General features: G+C 43.7%; 1 long non-coding RNA gene across 2 annotated transcripts; it reads right to left on the bottom strand.

The window, feature by feature from the left end:
• Nucleotides 1-190: 190 nt before the first annotated feature.
• On the bottom strand, nt 191-18,785 carry LOC142829983 (uncharacterized). 2 transcript variants are annotated; one of them, XR_012904976.2, is made up of 4 exons: nt 18,654-18,785; nt 15,215-15,441; nt 7,554-7,680; nt 191-1,727 (listed from the first exon to the last, which is right to left on the bottom strand). It is a non-coding gene; the product is annotated as an uncharacterized LOC142829983 (long non-coding RNA). The 2 variants fall into 2 exon arrangements; XR_012904974.2 differs by lacking the exon at nt 15,215-15,441 and having other exon boundaries at nt 18,654-18,784.
• Nucleotides 18,786-22,331: the final 3,546 nt, after the last annotated feature.

Raw genomic sequence — 22,331 nt, 5'->3', positions numbered from 1 at the left:
CACGTGCCCCCGATGGGGAGGACTGGGCTGGCTCTGCGGGCTTCTTGGTGTGGAAGTTCTCCTGCAGCCCCCCGATTGCTCCCTTCCCCCGGATGGCAGCCTGTGGCAAGTGCAGCCAGGGTGATGGCCGAGTGCTGTGATGTGGGCACTCAGGGCACTCCAAGCCAGGACTGCTTTGCAAGCGGGGAACCCTGAGAACTGTCTGTCTGGGGTGGGGGTCGGGTCCCTTTAAGCACAGCCCTCGGCTAGCCTGAGACAGCAGCTCCACGCTCTAAGTCCTCATCTGATGCCCTGCCGGCACTGCTTCCGGCCATCCTTAACCTCTGTTCAGGGTCCACTCTGTGTGGACATGATAGTTCGAATTAGCAAAACGCTAATTCAAACTAGTTTTTAAGTCTAGCTGTGCTAATTCGAATTAGCTTAGTTAGAATTAACTAATTCGTACTAATTTAGTTTGAATTAGCGCTGTAGTGTAGACATACCCTAACTGTTAAGCACTGAAATAGGTTTCCAGGAGAGTCTCTGAAATCCCTATCATTGAAGGTTTTTAAGAACAGGTTGGATAAATACCTGCAGGGATGGTTGAGGTGTAATTGATTCTGCCTCAGCACAAGGGGCTGGATTAGATGACCTCTTGAAGACCCTTCCAGCCCTCCAGTTCTATGATTCTATGAGTACCAATTAAGTCATACCTTATAGTGATGTGGTGATGTAAAGTAACATTCAATATAAGGTAGTTTAGGCCCATGCTAAAATCATTTTTGTTACCTAACCTGGGATTTACATGTAGATTAATGCATTATAGGTAAGGCATTATAGGAACTCTGATTAGTACAAATCTTTAAAGATATCCAGAATGGTTACATTACATTTGTTCACTACAGATTTTGAACCCTAGATCTATATTCAAATTCTCAGTAATCCAAAATTCAGATGAACTCTCTATCTGAATTGCAATTATCTGCAATCCATTCCTCTCAACATTTTTTAAAATAGATGTATTTATTTATCTGTTCTCAGTAGAGCTGGCCAAATATGCAAAATAATGTTCTGAAGCATTCATTTAAATTCATGACTGTAGAGTTCACAAGTAAACATGGTTCAGCAATGATTGGGTCCACCAAAAAAGAAATTGTAACTATATCATCATATCCTACAGATGGCTAATATTCATATGTAACTGTCAAGCGTATCACAGCGCCAAGCTTGAAAACAGACAGCATCAGCTTGTACTTGCATCTGAGCCATTAAAACCCAATGGGCCCCATGCAAAACAAACTATTACATACTGTACCGGGGGACTGGCAGACTCGAGAACACAGGCAGATTCCAATCATTCTGAAACTCTGAAAAAATGTGAAGAATCTAAGCAACGGTCTGTTTGATGGCAAAGTGTTTCCTAGTCTGGCAGACACCAGGTTATGGAAGACTATTTGCACTGTGCACAGGACAGATTCAATGTGCCTAGGGAAAGTTGCAAGAGCTTAGAACTACATGCTGCCCACAAATGTGCCGTTACACCTGCAAGAAAAGTCACCTACTTCCATTCTCTAGCCCAGCTTGCATAACCTACAGTGTACAGGATTGCAAGCATAAGTACAGATGAACAGGTCAATTCTGTTCCTTTGTCTCATAGTGCTCAGCTTTCTATGGCCTCAAGGGTCTCTCTGGATGCCCAGTAGTGCATAGATTTAGGGTGAGTTGAGAAACAGGAAAAGGTGTTGAATCTATAAAAACATTGAGAGAGAAAAAAGGGGAGGAAAGGGTTTAGCAACAACACAAAGCCAATTAGACCCTTTTTACTGTACAGTGTGGTGCCTCTGGGTAAGCAGTTCAACTCTCTATTGATCATTTTTGTTACACTATTACATTGCAAACCCATGTCTAATATTTGGTCCATTTTCACCACCCAATCTGACAGTATTACTGCTGTACCAGCTTCTTCCTCCCAATTTATGTTTGTGGTTTTAGATAAGTGCATCATGAGATGTCTAAGCTCAACTTGATACATTAACAATTATCATTGCTCTTTGCTTACAGTCCTTCAGGTGTCTTCATCTCTTTGTGACTGTGTTCAGGTCTAAGCCAATTTAAAATGATGTTGAGAATTAGGGTCTCAACAAATATGTAGAGCCTGATTCCCTGCTCTTTTGTGGGATGAAAGGGCAGGCCGTTATGCTTATTTCTTGTGGACTTGAGTCCTTAATTCATCCATAAAAGAGGATAAATGGTAATAGTACTAACAAATTGAGGAGCTAAAATAGTGCTATGCCTTCCCATATTGCATTCTCTTTGACAGGATATTGTGAAGGCCAAGACATAACAGGGTTAAAAAAAGAATTAGCCATTGATGGGTCTATCCTTCATATATTTATCTATTAGCCAGGATGGGCAGGGATTTGTACCAGTCTCTGTTTGCCAGAAGCTGGGAATAGGTGACAGGAGATGTGTCAATTGATGATTAGTTCCGTTAATTTCCTCTGAAGCACCTGGGATTGGCCAGTGTCAGAAGCCAAGATTATGGAGTAGATGGATTTTTGGTTTGACCCATTATGGTTGTCTTTATGTTCTTATGTACAAGGGAGCCAACAGAATTGCCGCGTTCTTGGGTGAGATTGGGAGGGCAGGGGTGGTGGGTACAGTAGGTAAGAGAAGGCATTGTCTTCCCAAACCATTAGCCTGGCTGCCCCTTGACTCCACCTCCCCCCCAAACACCTACTGTAGGAGTATTGGGGGCAGAGTGTTGCTGCTAGTCCTTCAGCACTGCCTGGAGACTCCAGCAGTGATTTAAAGGGCCTGGGGCTCTGGCTGCCACTGCAGTTGCAATAGTGGCAGTGGCCAGGAGCACCAGCGCCTTTTGAATGGCAGGACACTGGGGGTGTGTCTTGACTACAGGGTTTTGTCGACCAGAGTGGACTTTTGTCGACAAAACTAAACCTGCATCCACACTGCCTTTGAGTTATGTCGACATAACGTCGATAAAACTCAGCAGTTTTGTCGACGTATGTAAACCTCATTCTACGAGGATTAACTCCTTTGTCGATGTCGTTCTGTCGACAAAACAGCAGTGTGGACGCAGGGGAAAAGTTATGTCGACATAAAAGGCCTCCAGGGAGAACCGCTGGTGGACACTCCTACCACAGCTTGCAACTCTATTGTTCCTGCCCGTAGCCATCTTTAAAAGGCACAGGCACCCAGGAGCAGCACTTTGGCAGCAAGCGAGCTCCAGAGCAGACCAGGACTGTGCTGCTCAGTTCTGGGTGAGCCAGGTCACAGGGACAAGCCCCCCAAGACCCCTCTGGCCCTTCCAGGGAATCATCCCCCCGGGAACCCCGGGGCACCAAGAGCTGGCCAAACAAGGCCACTATCCCTGCACACTGGAGCAGGTCCAAGCCAACATGAAGGAGCTGAGGCAGGGGTACGTCCGGGCCCGTGAGCACAGCTCCCACTCCGGGGAAAGGCCGCACTCCTGTGAGTAATATGAGGACCTGGACAGGATCCTGGGGGCAGGGGATCCTCTGCCTCCTGAGAGGCTTGTGGAGTCTGGGCTGGAGACTCCGGTTCTACAGCGGCCAGAACACCTGCTGGGGGACCAGGAGCTCCAGGAGGAGGAAGAAGAGGAGGAGGACGGCACCCAGAGCACCCAGGAGCCAGGCACCCAGACACAGGAGGCCTCCCAGACCACCTCGGACACTGGGGAGGGAACATCAGGTGAGTGCTGTAAGGGTCCAACAAACACAGGGCAGGGCAGGCGGGAGCAAAGGGAACGGTGCAGCGCTGTGACATGTCATGCTGAGCACGGCCCAGGGGAAGGAAGTGGCACACTGATGGTCGCCCTCAGGGAGGGCCGTGCTACCCCCCTGCACTCACACAGCTGCTAGGCACCACTTGTTCCTGCAGGCAGGGATGACACATGCAGGCATGGGCTGGAGACGCTGGAATTGCCTCACAGCTGCAGGCCTCTCAGCACTCTGTGGGAACCCCAACCATGGCCCGACACTTCTCCGTGCTGCTCAGCCACGGGGGATGCGTGAGGGGGGCACGACGGTGGCCTGCACACCGCCTGGGCTCCAGGGAGGCCGTGGCTGAAGGCCAGGCCGCACCATGCCTTACTGAGACGCACATGAGCAGCCTCTGACCCTAGCACAGACACTGCCTGATGAGAAGAAGGAGGGCATGCCCTCTCAGGGAAAGGGTAAGCATGCATGACAGACGACTTTTCCCTCTTGTCCTCCACAGCCGGACCAGCTGACCAGGAGGGGGGCGCCCAACCTGCCCCACCACCCAGATGGCTGCAGGGCACCCGTAGGCACTGGCGCAGCTACTTAGAGCTAGTGTCCCAGCACTTTGGAGTCCTCCAAGAGATGAAGGACTCCATGGAAAGGAGGCTGGAGGCAGAGGCTGCTCGAATTTGCCCAGCAGCACAGGGACATCTGTGCTGCCATCGAAGAGGCCATGGTCTTCCCCGGTCCTTTGCTTGCTCCTGCCCCTCCTCCTCAGCCTGCCCCCTCCTCTGCCCCTGCCCCCTCCTCTGCCCTTGCCATCCCAGCCCCAGCCCCAGCCCCACTTCCTTCCCAGCCCCCTTCTGTGGCATCCCACACATGCAGCCAGGCGCAACAAGGCCGCCAGAGCCAAAGCAGCAGGAGCTCGGCCTCCAGGCAGTCCCCTCAGCCCTGAGCCTCCCTCCCCACTTCCAAGTTCACATTCCCCCTTCCCACCAGTGACACAAACTGAGGGACGCATTTTTTTAAGCACTTTATTTAACTGTTGTTTTTTTAACAAATGAAAATAAATCTTTGATTCAGAGAAAAATAAAAATGTCTGTTTTAGAAAATAAAGTGTACTAGAGTTTTCCTCTCTACGAGGTTGTGCAGCACACAGCATGCTGCAACCACATCGGGGAGGTTGTGTTCCCCCATGTCCAGCCGCGTCAGTAGGCACCTAAACCTGCCCTTCCAATGGCCAAAGGCGCACTCCACCTGGAAGCGAGCGCTATTGAGGCGGGAGTTGAACAGTTCCCTGCTCTCATCCAGGTGGCTGGTGTAGGGCTTCATGAGCCAGGGCATGAGAGGGTAGGTCGCATCGGCCACTATGCATGTAGGCATCTACACATCCCCGACTGCCAGGTTTCTCTCTGGGAAGAATGCCCCAGCTTGCAGCCTGCGGTACAGGTATGAGTTCCTGAACACACGGGCATCGTGTGCCCAGCCTGACCACCCGACACAAACATTGGGTAAACTGTCCCCTGTAGTCGACCAGAGCCTGCAGCACCATAGAGAAGTAGCCCTTCTTATTTATGTACTGTGCTGCTCGATGGGGCGGGGCACGGATGGGGTAAGGCTGAGAGGGCTTCTACCTATGCTACCCAATTCCCTGTGCCTGGTCCTGACTGCCCCCCTGGACTGTTCCCTGATGGACTTACCTCCATCAAGGTGGCCCCGACGGTTGACTTCCCTACACTAAACTGATGCTCCACGGAGCGGTAGCTGTCGAGGGTGGCTAGCTTCCAGAGCGCAATGGCAACGCGCTTCTCCAGGGGGATGGCAGGCCGCAAGTAGGTGTCCTGGTGTTGCAGGGCAGGGGTGAGCCAGGAAGCTCCCGGACGGTGGCCTTCCGCATCCAGAAGTTTCTGAGCCACTGATCGTCGTCCCACTGCTGCAGCACTAGCCGGTCCCACCAGTCCGAACTGGTGTCCAGCCTCCAAACCCGCCTCTCCAGGAAGAAGTTGGGGGGCAAGGGCAGCAAGGCTCAAAGCTGGGTTCAGGATTCAGTACGTAGTGGGGCCATCGCCTGCCCAGGGGCAGCTCAGGCTCCATGCCCAAAAAGTCAAAATACACACAAACAAAAGAACAAAAGAAACAAACAAACACAAGAACAAAAGTACAAACAAACAAACAAAAAACAAAAAAGTCAAACCCAAGCAAACAAACAAGCAAACAAACACAGAAGCAAACAGACAAACACACAAACAGACAAACCAGATAACACACAGCTGTGGTGTCCGACAAAGCAAGACAACCAGAGCCAGGAAAACTGCAGAAGCTTTGCTTTTCCTGTAAAGGTTGGCTAGCTAGAAGCAGGAGCAGAGGAATGGCTGTCCAGGAGTATCCCTTTAAGCACGCGTCTGTGCAAAGAGCATGTAGCAGTGCCTGGGCTTTATGGCTTCCCCGTGACCTTTCAGAAGCACTTCTGGGTGCCTTCTTCTGTCGACAGAGCGTCCCACAGTCTGGACACTCTTATTTCGACAAAACTGATCGCTTTGTCGACAAAGCAATGTAGTCTGGACGCTCTATGTCAACATAAGCCTGTAGTCTAGACATACCCTGGGAGTTGCCCTCTTATCCCCCATCAACAGGCCTACTTATGAATGCTTTATATGTCAGGAAGGTAATACACATGAGATAAATCAAAGCCATGTCATACAGATGCAGAGCCACATTTTCCCAGAGCTCTAAGTGGTTTGGTTCAGATCCATCTCTAATTTCCACCCATGGCTGCTGACTTTTACAAAAGCCCAATGCAATCTTTCTCTAATAAATTCTCCTAATGATGGACTCTTGACTGCACCCAAACCACTAGGCTAGGGTTTCTCTTTCACTTTTAATAGTGCCTTGTGTTGCATTACCTAAAATATAAAACCCCTTTTGTATAAACTCCGGCAGAGTCTTTATTCCCAGTGAGAACCCAGGGAGGTTCCCTTTTAGAAGTGACAAGCCTCTGTGCCCGCACAGACTGCTGTACGGCATGATAACCTCTTAACACACCCGTAATCCCAAAAGGAAATCTGTGTTATCAATTTTCTACATGAGCATCTCAAACATAAACACACTATCCTCTCGGCATGTAATTTAGTCCTCTGGGAAGATGAGCACTCTCTCAGTCCATCCAAGTTTGACAGGATCCCTAAGGCATACAATACAATAAATCAATGTCAAATTTTCCCACACCAGGAACCCTGCCAAAACTTCCTACTATTCTAGCAAGGACTCCTTACCTATTTAGCAGGTAGGGTGGCTCTGGCCCACTGACATCTGTTCATGACCCTTCCCACCCATCTAATCCCCAAAAGACTCATTTTGAAGACTTTTTATTTTACTTGTTTAATCAGTATCTGATGATAATGGCTGTCACCCAGGTCATACTATAAAATATAGGAGGTGAATGTATAGTTCATGTAATCCCAATCCCACACCACTCTAAATATACTTTACAGTGAATGCTTAGGTCAGCCCTGCAGCACTGTAAATAGAGTGTTTTGTTTCATAGATCAGGTATAGAATTTATAGCTAACTTTAGTATAAAAATATTATTGAATTAATTTGGTCCACCTTCATAAAATACAAACTCTGCATCAGATCCTCACTTGGTGAAAATAAGCATAATAGAAATAATTTTAATAGAGTTACATTGATCTACATCAGCTGAGGATCTGGCTGAGGATCTTTTCTAATATGTCATATTTAATAATGTATCACAGTTCATGGAGCCAATGTATTCTGGTGGCCAGTTCAGAGACATTATTGCAAGACAATTAAAAAAATAAACAAACCTACTGGTTCCTCTGTTTGCTGTGAGTTAATCGGTAGGTGAAGGATGAAATGCAATATGAAGGTGTTCTGCAGAGAGAGGGAGATCAGCTGTTGATATTTCACTGAACCAGATTGAATTCTAACACAGCAACTAGAGAGACCAAAGATAGAAACAAATTTCATTTCAAGTGACCATTTGTACAGCTGTGCTGAAGCAGTCCAAAAGCACCACTGCCAGTGAGATTTCCAACCTCCGGAGCTCTCCAGGCTTTTGTCTTACTGATACCAATTTTAGCATTTGCATTTTTTAAAAATTGCTGCACCACAAATTTGCAATTCTCTCCCAACATACTTTAAAAACTCACCTATAATAGGTACATGTTTTCAATGTTCTATTTACTTTAGTACATTAGTAGACAAACATTTCCTTGATGCAAATCTATTTAGTACTTTAAAGACTAACAAGATGGTTTATTAGATGATGAGCTTTCGTGGGCCAGACCCACTTAAGTGGGTCTGGCCCACGAAAGCTCATCATCTAATAAACCATCTTGTTAGTCTTTAAAGTGCTACATTGTCCTGCATTTTGCTTCAGCTACCCCAGACTAACACGGCTACATTTCTATCACTATTTAGTACCTTAGGGTTAAACTACCCAGCAGTGAACTTCTTCCTGCTTGGCAGAATGATTTACCAAAATAAATTAATCTGTTTACAATTTCATTTAAAAAAAATCTGTTTCTAACCTGTGATGCTAAAGGTTTATAACTATCATTGCATGAGTGTTAGATCTAATGAGCAAAAGGAAGAGCTAATATCCATATTTTATTTTTCACAGAACTGAATTGATATTCATTACTTGATTTTACAAGTAACTTTTTGGGATTTTCAAAAAACAAACTGTGGAGTTTTTCTCATCAGCCCCAACTTCTTAGGTTATATTAATGCTCCTCCAAGATATAAAGGCTTATCTGAAATATATCTTGGTCTTTTTTAGTCTTTATAAATTGACATTCTGCTATACTGTAATATCTTTTATTGCTTTTTAGAAGATTTATCCAATGTTGCTTGAGTCTTTTACTCAAGTTTAAGTTTTTATTAAACTCACCCAGCAGGGGTGGGGCTGTGAATGAAGGATTCAGTATGCAGACTGCCCTGGGTAGAGAGGATAACACTAACCCTATGTCACTGCAGCAGTTCGGGGACCGGTGAGAAGCACTCATCCATAGCTGCTGCAGTGGGCACATCTGGGGGAAGGGTACATGTTCCCCAGCTGGGGAACAGGCAGACACACAGACAAACAGACACACAAACAGAAATATATAGTAAAAAGCTGTCCCTTTCTCCACCTCTACTCTCTGCTGGCCCAGTGGGTTTATAGCTGTCCTGTACCCATCTCTGCCCCCTTGCTGCCTCCCTGTGGTCATTCTACAGTATGGGTGTGTCTAGACTACAGGGTTTTGCCGATAAAAGTGGACTTTTGCCGACAAAACTATACCTGCGTCTACACTGCCGCCAAGTTTTGTCGACAGTAAGTCGACAGAATGCGGCAGTTTTGTCGACAGTGGTAAACCTTATTCTATGAGGAATAACGCCTTTTGTCGACAGAGTTCTGTCGACAAAAGGCACTATTGCATACACACTGTGCTTTTTCAAAAGAGAGCATCTAGACTTGCTTTGTTGACAGAACTGGCTGTAGTCATAGACTCATAGACTTTAAGGTCAGAAGGGACCATTATGATCATCTAGTCTGACCCCCTGCACAGTGCAGGCCACAGAATCTCACCCACCCCTCCCAGAATAATCCTCTCACCTATATCTCAGATATTGAACCCTTCAAATACTTTGAAGACCCCAAGATGCAGAGCATCCTCCAGCTGTGATCTGTGCCCAATGCTACAGAGGAAGGCGAAAAACCTCCAGGGCCTAGTCTAGACGCTCTTTATCGGCAAAAGCCTCTGTCGACAAAAGCCTGGAGTCTAAACGTACCTATGACTCCCTCCTTCCAGACCCCACCCTTTCCATTTTATGAGAAACAATCAAATTCCAGGAACATCCCATTGTCTTGGCACAACCAAACCCTGACCTTGTTTCAGTTTATGATGAGAGGAAGCTGCATACCAAATTTGGTAATCCTAGCTCTTGCCACTTAGGAGGAACTTAAAAAACAACAAATAGTCTTTAAAGTATTACCAGACTAACAAAACATTTAAATGGTATCATGAGCTTTTGTGAGCACAGTCCACTTCTTCAGATGAAGAAGGGCTGTGCCCACAAAAGCTCATGATACCATCTAAATGTTTTGTTAGCCTGTACAGGATAAACTTAAAAACCAACAAATAGTCTGGTAGCACTTTATAGACTAACTCGGCTACCCCTAAGCACTTAGAAGGAGTTCTTGAACAAAGAGATTCACAGATGGATGGACAGACAGACACAGACAGATGCACATTTCTAAAATATATAGTAAGATTTTGGCAAGTATAATCTCACCTGATATGAGCTGTCAAAAAGAGGATATTTTTGCTCGGTTATTTTTTAAATTTGGCAGATTTGTATGAATAATTAAGGTATTTATTTTCTATTTGGCATAAAGAATAACAGTATAAACAAGGAGATATTTTAACACATGTAAAATCTGTAGGTCCAGATCCTTTGCACCTGTTTAAATCTATTTGTGTCACTGGATCATGGAATCATAGAATCATAGGGCCGGAAGAGACCTTAGGAGGTCATCAACTCCAGCCCCCCTATCCAAAGCAGGACCAATCCCAACTAAATCAACCCAGCCAGGGCTTTTGTCAAGCCGAGACTTAAAAACCTCTAGGGATGGAGATTCTACCAAATTTGCATTGGATGAATGCATATTTACCTTAAATCATCCTAAAAAGGGATGAAGCTTTGCCAAGTCTGGGCTAACAGATACTGGACACGAGCAAAGAAGTATTATCTCCACTTCATAAATGGGTACTGAAGTAAAGTGAGATTATATGCTTTGCCCACAGTTTCAGGCATGGCCAAAAACTGATCCCAGGTTCCCTGAATCACAATTAATGCCTCAAGCACAAGGCCAGCCTTCCATCCTAACAAGGTCCGGGATCTGGTTTTCAGAACTCATTTAATCACTGCTACAACCTTTCAGAAGAAAAAAGCAAAACCTTAGGGTATGTCTACACTACCCTCCTAGTTCGAACTAGGAGGGTAATGTAGGCATACCGCACTTTGCATAAGCAGGGAGCCGCCATTTTTAAATCCCCGCTGGTTCGAACCCCGTGTAGCACAGCTACACGGGGCTTGAACTAGGTAGTTCGGAATAGGAACCTAGTCCGAACTACCTAGTTCGAGCCCCGTGTAGCCGCGCTACACGGGGTTCGAACCAGCGGGGATTTAAAAATGGCGGCTCCCCGCTTATGCAAATGAAGCCCGGAAAATTCAAATCCCGGGCTTCATTTGCAAGTGCGGTATGCCTACATTACCCCGCTAGTTCGAACTAGCGGGGTAGTGTAGACATACCCTTTGTCCTGGACTAACATGTATTTTTTACTTTTCTATATTCTTCAGTCAAAGTAACTAATGCACGCTTTAAAATTTTTTAGCCCTGCATATACATATGCCAATGTTTGTATCCCTGTTTGTATGGGTGTATATTGGATTCTCAAATTACACTATTGAATCAATTCTAAAAACAGTTCAGTTGATATGATACTTCAGCATACGTTTCTCCATTGTTTTATGGGCTAATATGGAACTACCTTTGAGCAATTTGCTACATCTTTAATTAGAATCAGAATTTAATAAAAGTTTTCAGTGTCCGGGAATACTAACATAACAACGCCTCTTCTCCTGAGAGGAGTTCTAAAGATATATTTATTCCACATGTTTCTTAATTTTTTCCTAGTGAATCACATTGTTTGTCTTTATAAATACATAGCCATGGCTTACGTATTGCCTCAAAAGATAGACCTACCGTAAATAACCACTCTTCCACCAGAGGCTAAACATATTATGAAAATGTAATTATGCATAAGTATAATGATAAAAACATGGGTGATATAAATAGCTAATACATTTGAACATGAATAATTCTTTCTGTTAAGGCTCAGGGACCTAATCCTGCAAAAACTAGTGCACATGGCTAGCTTTACGGGGCCTACTCACATATATAGTTTATGTGTGCTTAAGTCTTTGGATGGATTACAGCCATAAGTCTCCCCTGAGGACTCATGGCTTCTTTGCCCACAAAACCACAAGAAGTGAGTGTAAGCCAAGACCAAATTATTCTTCTGATCAGATCCTGGGTTTTCAGTTCCATCACCTTTGCCCTGTTACAAAAGTGTGAATAAAGCCAAAAATATGCTGTCTTCTTTTGTAATATGGTTCCAGCTCAGAGACTCAACATTTGAACTGGGTCACTGAGGAAAAGGACAGGGCCAGAGACTGTCTCTCAGGCTATGTCTAGACTACAAAGTTTTATTGGAAAAAGGTATGCAAATTGTGCTCCACAATTTGCGTACCTTTTTCTGATAATTTTGTCGGAAGAGGCTTCTCCAAAATCTAGCCCGTCTACACAAGGCCAAATTTCGGATAAACCTCCTCTTTCGGAAGAGCCCTTTTTCCTCATGGAATGAGGAAGACAGGGCTTCTGAAAGAGCGTGTCTGTTCTTCCGCCAAAAAAAAGTGGAAGAGCAGACGCATTCCCTGGATGTGACAGAGTTTTTCCGGGATACCTCTGGTAGTTTAGATGTAGCCTCACTCTCTAGCACCCAACATAAATAGAGTTCTTACCTCAGGTGGGCCCTCTAGGAACCACTTTAATACAAAGAGCAATTGCTACAATTGCACACAGATGTGCTGAATATGATGCATGTACACAGGCAACTGCAGCTATTCAGTTAAGATACAGCCTGCTCATAATTGAGAGAGCACAAAAGCACTCTGGCCCCTTCCTGTTTTGGCCCCAACACTCCTCTGCTCCTATATATCCCTAATATGATGGGGTCTGAAGAAGTGAGACTCTAAAGCCACTTATGGCAGCTCTGTAAGTCCCCTGGTATAATTCTTCCTATTTCCTGCTCTTTTTACTGCCCCGTACACCACTGGATCAGTGAGAAGGGATTGTAAGAGGAGTCAGAATCTGGTTCCAGGTTCTGTTCTTTCCTGTTCCAGTGACTTTTTCTGTGCCAGAGACTTTCACCTGTCTGCATATCAGGGTGTCTCTAGATTACAGGGCTTTTTCCGAAAAAAGTGGCCTTTTTTCGAAAAAAACTTCCCCTGAAAGTAAATCAAAAGAACACGGCAGTTTTTTTGACCGTGGAAAACCTCGTTCGAAACAAGGCGCTATGTCATGCAACTTGTGCTTTTTCGAAAGTACTGGCTGTAGTCTAGACGCTCTTTTTTGAAAGAGTCTTTTTCAAAAGTATCTTTCGAAAAATCCGCTTTTGAAAGAGGCTTGCAGTCTAGACATAGCCTCTTTTACCACATCTGTAAAATGGGACAACAGCTTAATAGCCCAAATATCACATCGAGAATACCAGTGTAGTACAGATAAGAAAATAAATAGGTTTTTCTTTCTCCTGCCTTACTCAGTGCCCTTTTCTCCCATTTTTGTTCTATCCACATGCATTTTCTCTTCTTTTTCCTTTCTTTGTGCTCTACTGGGTGTTTTTTGCTTTCTGTCACACTTCTCTCACTGTGGTGGCTGCTGAACCCCACTGCCCTAGTCACCAGAAAGTTACATATTGCTTGGCACGGGGAAGAGGAATCCATTGGTAGATGCAAGAGGCTAGGTCCATCTGCTCTGGCAGCTTCAATCCCATTAGAGCAGAGAAGCCAAGGGAAGCATGGGATTGTGGTCTGCTGCTTTGGCCCACAGCTCTGGGCACACAGGCCACTTTCTGAAGTTGCATTAATGGCTGCCGTAAGAACAGGTGAGGCAGGGATCTTGGAGCTTAAACCACCTTCAAAGGACTATGTTTGTCCTGAGGAAAGAAAGGACAGATCCAAAGCATGGAGCCTTTCCTGCTCCAGCTGTTCTGCCCTTCTCCTCTATCCCTCCTTCTCCCCTGGATTACCCTGGTACCCCACAGAGGCAGGGAAACCCTGAGCTAACACAATTAGGGACCATTGTAGATAGAACCTAAATCTGCCAAGTGCGGGAAGAGTCTGAAATTAGGAGTAACATCCTGGAGGGAAAGGCTCTGAAAATGCTTGCACAACCACACAAAGTATTCACATAGTTGAACACGTCACGTTGAACTTTGTCAAATAACTCACTCCTTTTGCCCATGAAAGGCTTTTGTGGATGCCAGCCCGATTATTCTAGTCTCTTATTTATTCTTTTTCAGATGTTTTCAGATTCAGTACCTGATTTTTCTTTTGTGCCAGTTAAAATGTGCCTCTGGCAGCAGTATTTCCCTGGTGAAGTTTTCAAATGCCTCAAGGAGAGTAACCATACTGACTGTCAGATTTCACTGAGTGGACAACATCAGCAGTACAACAGAACATCTTTTATTCTGAATAAAGATGTGCAAAATTATCAAGCCTAAGTGTACACGTAGGATGGAAATATGCGTCTCAAATAGCAGGGTAGTTTACAGCTCAACTCTGCTTTAGACATGCTGATATCCTCAAATAGCAACAATAAAGCTTCTGTCTTCTTTCAAGATATTTGTCATCTTTTGATCTTAAGCCAAAAATATTGAATTCTGGGAGATCGTAACTACCAAACTGATAGCTTATGTCCTCAGCAAGTGCTTATCAAGTGTAATTCAGAAAGATGGTACATATCAAAAGTGACAACTAGAAATAAGGAATAAAGTTCAGCTTACTGAAAAAAGTAAACAAAGCGTCAAACGGAAATGGCTTTAGGAGCTCATGGATTTCTTTCTAAGAGTATTTTAAATAATGATACTTTTGCTGTAAATAGTGTTTACACATGATGACTTTAGGGACTTTAAAATGAAATTAATACAGAATAAAAGCCTATATTGCATAATAGGGACAATGTCAAGATAAATATCCTGTAAAACATGTTTATCCCATAAAACATGTTTTCCTATGTTAGCAGCAATACTACAGATCTTCACACTAAGAACAACAAATACTAAAAATCTGGCTCCTATTGCTGCATGTCCAAATTGGTGCACATAGACACTTGTGAAAGTTTTGTGCACTATCATTTGTGTATGGAAATGGCAGAATTTACACAGGTAGAAACTATTTGCAGGCTCGCTGACGAGAGAGGGGCAAAGGTGTTATCTGTTCCAGAGTCTGGTGATTCAAAAGGGCACATTGATCCTGTCTGCTGTTGCCATTCTTGCACCCGGGGCATGCGCGACCCCCGCCCTGGGCACCCGGCGCATGCGCGGTGCCTGTCCCGGGCTCATGGCACATGCACTGTGCCACCCCTGAACGTGCGGCGTATGCGCAGCCCCGCCCCCGGGCTCCCGGCAGCCCCAAAAGTTTGGGGATCACTGATATAGAGCATGCTTGGTCCTGCCATGAAGGCAGGGGACTGGACTTGATGTTTTGATGTCCCTTCCAGTTCTAGTATTCTATGATTCTATGATTTTAGCACTGCAAAAGTATTGGTTTTAGGAGCTTTTACAACAAAATTTGCCATCTGAACTATGTATAATAGCAACATGTCATGCCACATGCCTTCTGAAATAAAAATAGCTTTAAACCTGCTTTAAAAGAGGTTAGCTGCATGGTTCTTCTAACACCAAGAGGAAAATTTTGGAATGGTTTCAGAGCCATAGGCTAAGGGACAGAGACTTAATCTTGTCTTCCAAGCCTTCCAGCTCCTATAGCTTCATCCCTTTGGCCTTCAGGAGTCCAGAAGAAGAGGAAATTATCTGGGACCCAGCTCATTAAGAGCCTTAAAACACAGTCTATGCTCCACACAGGCAACCTGTGAAGTAAACACAACAGCAGGTACACATAATCCCCTCTGCCCTTGTTTGACAGTTTTCAAGCTATGACATCCTATATTAACTGCAAGATAATGAGCCTTTTTGGAGGGAGGGAGGGAGGGAGGGTAGGTGGGTATCTATGAATAAAGTGAAATGCAATAACCTACCATTTGTATCATACAGACTTGCCAGAGCACCAAAGCATCTTCACCATCTTTTATCATATCAGCAAGGGAGAAACTACTTTAAAACACACTATGGGTTGTGTTCCAAGTTGTAGATAAGACAACAAAAAAAGAACTATTTACAGCCACTGTCATATATAAAAAACTCTTTATCAGGGTGAAAAATCTCAGATTATTGAACATGAACTTGCTTTTAAAAGCCAGATCCTCATCTGGTATAGAGTGGAATCACTCTGTTGACTTCTGGCTTCGAGAGGCTAATTTTCAGTATTTTTCAGCTTTTATTTTTGAAAAAAATGTTCTCAGTTCTGGCCAATAAAAAAAGTTTAATCGCTTTTATTTTTGACTCTCATGCACATAAACAACCATGCAATGTTTGCACTGCAAATACAACAGGGAATGTTCAAATCCAAACCCAGCAATTTTTCCATTGAAACATTTTTTTTAAAAAAGGACATAAAATAAAACATTTGGGCTACGTCTACACTGCACTGTTTTTTGCGCAAGAAATACGCAAATGAGGTGAAGCATGGAATATTGCTAGCCCCATTTGCATAATTAATGAGCAGCTGCTTTTTGCACAAGAGGCATTTGCACAACAAGGAGCTATCTACATAGCTCCTTTTTTCTCAAAAACCCTCTGCTGCACAAGAGCTGTTCTTCTGCTTTTTTTCAGGAAGAACAGCTCTTGCACAAGAGGGGGGTTTTGCGCAAAAAGGAGCCATGTAGACGGCTCCTTTTTGCGCAAAAGCCTCTTACACAAAAAATGGCTGCTCAGTAATTATGCAAATCTGGCACTGCAATATTCTATGCTTTGCTTCGTTTGCATATTTCTTGCACAAAACAGCACAGTATAGACATAGCCTTCGTATTTGATTTTATGAACTTTTTTCTTATTGTACAGAATTGAATTTGGTTCTAAGCAACCAGATTGTCTCTACTAAGATATCTTGTAGGCTTCTGCACTATCCACCATTCCCCAAGGGTAAGTCTACACAGCAGCATTATTTCAGAATAACTGACGTTATTTTGATATAACAAAATGCATATCTACTCAGCAAGGCATTATTTCGAAATAATGGTGAATTGGAGGACTTCTTACTCTGACTCTTGTAACCCTCATTTTACAAGGAGTAAGGGAAGTCAAAGGAAGAGCATTCTTCCTTCGACTTCCTGCTGTGTAAACAGTGCCAAAAATCGAATTAAACATAGTTGAAATTGCGTATCTGAATTTGACTTTTGCCCTGCTGTGTAGACTTGCCCTATGTGTCCTGAAGACTTGCTAAGCAATACAGAGCTAGGTATATGGCAGCTGGTAGATGGGACTGGGTCAAAAGTCTCTTGTCTAGGATGTCTCACCCCATTACCAGGAGTCCCCAACTTTTTCTGGAGTGCTTCTATAACCTCCTGGGCATGGTGTTCTGTCTCATCTAGTGGCACTGAGACTACTTTGAAAGAAATCAATGAGTCTGCTCTACAGGTTCCACTAAGATCCATGTCCCTTTTGGCTCATGCAGTAAAGCCTCATGCATTTAACCACGGGTTTGATCCCAGCTGTGATGCTGTATGGAATGTGGGGGACACTATATAGGATATTATGAATATCAATATTATAGGACGACAATGAGTTATGTTAAATATGCCATGTAAGATATCTACAAACATGTTGTCATCTACCAAATATGATAAACTCATTTCTATGTTTGTACTACCTTTGTATGTTGGGTTTTGTATATGTATGTGAGTCAATATTACAAAACTTGTGCTATGCTTCTAGGTGACACCCATAGATCCACAGCCTAGCCTGCTTCATGGCCCATCAAGAACAACCAATTATTCAACTGATCTATTGAGAGAAGGCCAGGAAAATGTCTTATGACTCAGCAGGCATATAGGGGCATGCCTCAGGACAGAACTCTAAGGCTTCCAGGCCATGTGCTGGGTAGCTTGTGTTTGGGACAAAGGAAGTATGGGTCACATGGCAAAGGAATATAAAAGTAGCTGCATCTTCTCCATATTGTCTTCATTACTGCTTCATACCTCCGGGTATGTCTACACTACCCTCCTAATTCGAACTAGGAGGGTAATGTAGGCATACCGCACTTGCAAATGAAGCCCGGGATTTGAATTTCCCGGGCTTCATTTGCATGAAGCCGGCCGGCGCCATTTTTAAATGCTGGCAGTTCGAACCCCGTGCCGCGCGGCTACACGCGGCACGGAGTAGCTAGTTCGGATTAGGCTTCCTAATCCGAACTAGCTGTACTCCTCGTGGAATACAGCTACATTCCATGAGGAGTACAGCTAGTTCGGATTAGGAAGCCTAATCCGAACTAGCTACTCCGTGCCGCGTGTAGCCGCGCAGCACGGGGTTCAAACTGCTGGCATTTAAAAATGGCGCCGGCCGGCTTCATGCAAATGAAGCCCGGGAAATTCAAATCCCGGGCTTCATTTGCAAGTGCGGTATGCCTACATTACCCTCCTAGTTCGAATTAGGAGGGTAGTGTAGACATACCCTCTGTGGTAACCTTTCTACAAACAAAGCTCTAAAAAATGGACTGAATGACCCATCCCATCTGAATGTTCCAGAGGGACTTTCAAGCCAGCAAACTTACCAATACTGCTAAGACTCTGATGGACTTTGAAGTCTTTGTATGTAAGATTTTGTATGTGAGACTGACCACTTAACATCTCTCTTCTTGTTCTTTCTTTTTCCTTTATAATAAACCTTTAGTTTTAGAAACTAAAGGATTGGCTGGCAGCATGGTAATTTGGGTAAGATCTAAATCTTCACTGACCTAGTAATGTGGCTGGCCCCTTGAGGTCAAAACAACATTTTGTCCATGTGAGCAGAGTTTTAAAATAACTTCTCACTATACTGGACCTAAGTGCTGATTGGGAGCCAGAAAACTCAAAGGCAATAAAGAGCGTTGTGTGATTTCTTTTTGCTTCTTGATAACCAGGGGAGGGGGGAGGGTCAGAAGCACAATTTATGACTGTTTGGAAAGAATAATTTCAGTTTTACTCACCAGTCTTGGAGTATCTGCTCTCCTTTTTGCATTCTGCTCTAACCTTGGTATTTCCAGTAAGAGCTACCTCAGGCACCCCCCAGTCACAACGCTCTCCGACAACCGGTATCTGTTGGTGTTACACTTCCCCTTACCGCTGATACTAATCTATTTCTGGATTATTAGTCATTTGATCCCTCCATGTCAAATTTGACCTTCCCTCAGATAGCAGAGACCAAAGGGAGTCATTATGCAAACAGTACTTTTAACCACAGCCCTCCCACCCACAACCACTAAGATATTATTGTTCTTTGTGGTGCTTTATTATGCAGCCCTTTCTGCTAAAGTGCCTAAAGGTTGCTATCTTCTTCAGCTTCTGGCATTTACTTTAAAAGGAAATTAATATCGATCTCAAATTAGTCAATTGCATCCAATATTAATGTCCGGGCTTATGTGAATCTGTGAAATAGTAAAGATCAGAATCTCTGGTCTGTTCTACTGTCTTCATGACTGATGAAGCACAAAGAGAAGGGGGACCGGCCACAATCCCCTAGCTGGGGATTTTCCCAGTGTGTGGGAGTTCCCAGAGGATGTAGCTGGTTCCTGTGCCTCTCTTCTTGCACGCCCTGGCACAGGGAGGATGTTGGACAGGGATGGACAAGCTGGATGCACGTATCATTCTAGCTATCTTCAGCTGGCAGATAGTTCCTTGGGGACCATTGCCAGCTGGTGGGACTGCACTAGCATGTTCTGGGGCTTTAGTTGGCTCCCTGATGGCTTCTGCTCTCTGCTGAGCCAAGCAAAAAATCTGCACAGCAGAGAATGTGGTCCTAAAGGTCCCTGAAGGACAGTTACTGCTGCCTTAACATCTAACAATGCATTGATAACTATGGCAATGGCACAGGGACAGGAGGAATTGGGGGTTAATGCAATATCTTCTAGTTGCCTGGGATGCTCCAATTTTAGGCTCCCAAAGTACAGCACTTCTCTGCAGAATGCAACCATACAAACATAAAAACAATAATGAGGATCAGGTGATTTTCCCATTTAACTCTCACTGAATCAGATGCCTTAGCATTTGAACACATTCTACCATGGTGGGCTAAGCAGATGCAAAGGAAACAACAGATAAAAATTAAAAACAAAGCAAATTGTTGCCCATTGATTGGGGTGCCCCGTTTAGAAATGAACAGAAGCCATTCAGAAGAGTTATGATACATAGGATACAGTAGTCATGTTGAGCTGTAGGATGGTAGGAGTGGGATGACAGAACCAGGGAAGAGAAGTAAATATGGATTATTAATCAACGTATTTATTTCTTAATGAGAATCCAACTTTCTGACACTTCTCCCAGTTTCATGTACTAATTTCCTCTTATTTCCGGTCTTAATTGCAGGCCCACATCTCCATATACATTCATATAAGAGTGTGGAAGAATAACAGCTCAAGAAAGGATGTCCCTGTAGCTAATACCCAGGCGAAAGAGTCAGTGAGAAATGAGGTCTTTTCCTGGAGCTGCCACAGGGTACAGCTACACTGCCACTTTTTTTAAAAAAAAGCTACGCAAAATGCACTCCACGTTTTGTGTAGCTTTTTTTGATCCTTTTGTTGGAAGACACAAATGTCGGAACCTCCCCCCCCCTTTCAGAAGCACCCTTATTTTTCTTTGAATGAGGAATACAGGGGCTTCCAAAAGAGTGCGTTTGCTTTTCCAGAAAAAAAAAGCGGAAGAGCAAATACAACCCTGGATGCATCCCTGGACATGGAAGAGTTTTTCCGGGATACCTCTAGTATTCCAGAAAAACTCTTGTAGTCTAGCTGTACCAACAATGCGGCCTTAGAAAAGTTCATATATTGATGACTTGGTGTCTTTAAAATGGGAAGAATAATACCTGCCACAAATGGGTCTGGTGGGGGCAAATCAATATTTGTAAAGCTTACAGATACCATTTGGGTAGAAGGTACAAGATATAATATTTATTCAAACTGTTCAGTGGTATTGATTAATGGAATATGCCACCTCTAATCCTACTTTAGATGCTTAACTGCCTTCCAAGAGAAGTATTAATTCCACTTACAATCATGTCAGAAGGTCACAGTCTCACATAGAATAGTACTTAGCTGATCAGTTTGACTTCAGTATAATTGTGGCTCCTCCCCCTTGTCTACTGCTTAAACCAAAGGCACAATTTAAGCAGCCATTCCAAGCTGTGCTGAATTACATTCATCATTCCTACTTTAACTTCTGAACTTTTATCGCTGAGCCACACTTAGCACATCTGAAGCATGTCTTGGCCTCTGATTATTTTTTCTTTCACTAGCCTGCAAGTTTTTATATACTTCACTTCTGGAAAAAGAAAATAGGAAAATAAATAAATAAAAAGAATTCTTCAAGACCATTTTAGCAGCACTAAGGCTATATGACATGGGGAAGAAAATGAAGTCAGCAGCAATTGTAAATTGTCTGGAAATCCATAAATTAAAATTAAAGAGTTCAAATATGAAATAAAATCATTTAATCTGGATGATTTATGCTCATCCTCAGATGCAATTATTTACTAACACTTCTGTTTATTGCTCTTTTGACTTTTTTAATTACTGTATTCCAAAAATTCAATTACAGAGTGTAGTATATATTTCAAGCAATAGTATTGTAAATAAAAGGAGAACCAATTAATAATGTGCTTAGTCTAGCAAAGCTAAATCAAGTATAAGACAAAAGGCTTCGAAACTTGACCAGGGTTTGAAAACTAACAGAAAAGATTTCACTTTTGGGGAAATCTTTAAAAAAATGTTAAGGTGTTAAATGAAGGTACATTGTTCAGTGAGAACTCCGTAACTAGTGAGCTATGAAAGATCATTGGGATTTCCTTGCTTGGTGGCCATATGGACTGTTGAGTTTGACAGACATATTTTGGATTCTGTTCTACAGCTATTAAACTTCTCTCTTTCTCTAGGGATTGTGCGAGTTTCTCAGTCTGAGGCTGTGTTTGGTATGTGCTGAGTTTGTTTTTATTTTGTTACTTGCTGTTTTTGTTATTGCTATTGTGTTGCTAGTTCCCCCTTTTGAACTTGAGGGTGTGGATGAGAGTATTTCTGTAGTAGCCACTTCAGATGGAATTAGCAGTTTGACCCACAGCATTTTCTGCACTGTGAAGGATGTGTTGCTGAAAGAAGGTAAGGTTATTGACTGTGCCAATATAAAATTTGCATCTCAAATTGGTAAATCCGTAGTGATTTTCCTGGCCCAGGAGCAGTTTGTAAATTGTTTGGTACAGGAAAACTCTGGGCCAAGAACTCTTTTGTTCACTTTTTTCCATTGTTTACTCCTGCTACTAAAGTAGTTTTTTTCCAATCACCTGCCTTCCTTCATGATGAGACACCAAGGTCTAATCTCCCTGGATATGCTGTTAGATGGATTCTGTTAGTCTGCAAGAACCCTAATGTGAGGCATGTTATGTGATTTTGTAGCCAGGTTTCTGTGGTTGTAAATAACCTGGAATGGCCTTTGCACCTGTTTTTAACAAACCACATAAATGGCGCAAATTATACAGTATTTGCTTCCTTTGAAAATATGAAATGTTTCCTGTTTGGTGACCCTAGTCATTTGAGGGGTTCCTGGCCACACACTATCTGACTTCAGGATAGTGGGAAGGGGCTGGTATATCATAGGACCAGCAGGACAGAGTCTGCATCTGC

This window comes from Pelodiscus sinensis, chromosome 6 (genome assembly GCF_052426305.1).
Source record: "Pelodiscus sinensis isolate ZL-2025 chromosome 6, ASM5242630v1, whole genome shotgun sequence".
NCBI classification, from domain to species: domain Eukaryota; kingdom Metazoa; phylum Chordata; order Testudines; family Trionychidae; genus Pelodiscus; species Pelodiscus sinensis.
Note: the sequence above shows the minus strand (reverse complement) of the source record. Positions and strands in the feature narration are given on the sequence as shown.